This window comes from Neophocaena asiaeorientalis, unplaced genomic scaffold, assembly GCF_003031525.2.
Source record: "Neophocaena asiaeorientalis asiaeorientalis breed wild unplaced genomic scaffold, Neophocaena_asiaeorientalis_V1.1 scaffold54, whole genome shotgun sequence".
Taxonomy (NCBI): domain Eukaryota; kingdom Metazoa; phylum Chordata; class Mammalia; order Artiodactyla; family Phocoenidae; genus Neophocaena; species Neophocaena asiaeorientalis.
The window spans coordinates 1,099,140-1,101,028 of NW_020174938.1; positions in this window are offsets into that span (position 1 = coordinate 1,099,140).

The following is a 1,889-nucleotide window of genomic DNA, read 5'->3' on the forward strand; positions in this document are numbered from 1 at the left end:
CATCTGGCCATGCTCCAGCCACGTGGGTATCAACCAGGGCATCAGTCAGGTCAGCACACAGGAGACAAAAGTCCAGACTCAGGGAGCCACACAGGGACAAAGGGGTAAAGAGGTGGGGAGAGAGAGAGAGAGAAATGACAGCTAAGAAAGACTGAGTCAGCTAGAGCTGGCAGAAAGGAAGGGGTAGAGGCAGAGAGAGTCTGCCCCAGAGTGAAGCCAGCAAAGAGGCTAAGGGAGCCGCCACAGGACCCAGCAAGCCACCACCACCACCCCCAGCCCCAGGATGAGCTTTGGTCACTCCTGGGCAGCAGCCTCCCCACCAGAGGCCTTCAAGGGCCTGAGTGGCCCTGGAGATGAGTCTAGGCTGTCATCGGGACTGGGCTGGGGGGAATGGTCACAGAAGCCTGCCTGGAGTTGATAGCTACTCTAGCCGCCTATGTCTCAAGTGGGCCATTTGGGAAGGAAGTGGTCCCGGTAGTCACCAGACCCCATCCCCGCCAATGCACATTTAGACCTCCATGTGGAGAGCCCATTCACCTGAGGGTGAGCTCTTTGCCCCACAAAGGGACTCCAGGGTAGAAATCCTGAGACAGTGGGAAGGGTTCCAGGGCCCAAACAGGAGGACCTAGAGTGCCAGGCTGGGGTTGGGAAACCACTCTGATTCCCAGAATGATACTGACATCCCAGTGCCAGAACCAGGTTTGCAAACCATCAAGCAGAGCCCAGGCAGACTCTGGCCCCAGATCCAGGAGGCAAAGATTAATGAGGCTGGGGTCAAGCCAGGGAGACAGGCTGAGAGTGGCTGCACCAACCTCCCTGCCCATCTGGAGAGGGTGTTGGTCACAGGCAGCAGGAGAGCTGCCCTGGGGAGACCTTCCAGCAGCAGGCCCCCAGAGCCCTGCTGCCCAGTCAATAAAGAGGGCTTGAGGGCCCTCCCTGCCCCCTCCCCACCTCACCAAAGACCAGGTTTAAAGGATACCTTCACAGTGAAAGGGGCTGCCCTGAGACTGCAGTTCTCCTGTCTCCATCTCTGCCTCAAAATCCTCTTCTTACAAGGTGGCAGAGAGATTCCAGAAAGGGTAGTGGAAGTGGAAGTGAGGTCTAAGCCTGAAAACTGGTCAAATAAGATATTACCATACCCCAGAGACCCAGGTAGATACTGACTGGCCCAACATCACGATCCTTCACCCAGCATCTAGGTTGAGAACAAGACTTCTGACCCCACAGGCTCATACACTGAATGCCAGGAAGGAGGGCACATGGACAAGGGCTGCTGGGGAACTCAGCTTCTCCAGCCCAGAATCCCAAGCCAAAAGGAAGGATTGGGAGCAATCAGAGAAGGCTTCCTAGAGGAGGAAGAACCTGCCTGTAAGCAGGGAGGATTTGGTAATGCGGAGGGGCCTGCAGGGGGCCTGAATACTGACCCTTTCTTGGGCCTCTCACTCCTGGGGACACTGGCCTCCCTCCCTCTCAGGGCACCATCCTGGACCACATCTCCCCATCCTAGCTTCTCCAGGGGCAGGGCTGGCATGGCGGGGTGGTGGGGGGTAGCTAGGAAGTTTCCTGAAGTAGTCAGCAGTGGACAGGAATGCGGGAGGAGACGCAAGAAGGTGGAGGTGGGGACCGGAGTACAGCACAACCACAATCTCATCACACTGAGTGAGGCTCGCAGGATCATGGCTCCAAGCAAAGCGGGGATGGGGGGCGGGGGTGGCACTATGCTGGGGCCCTAGAGGTTCCCCTTCCAATCCCTAGCCTCTTGGGAGCTCCTGCCGGCCAGGGCTGATGGGATGCACTTTGCCGGCAGTTCCCTTCTTCCAGCCGCCTGTCCCACGGAGCAGAAGGAGCAGGGACACACACACACACACACACACACACACACACACACG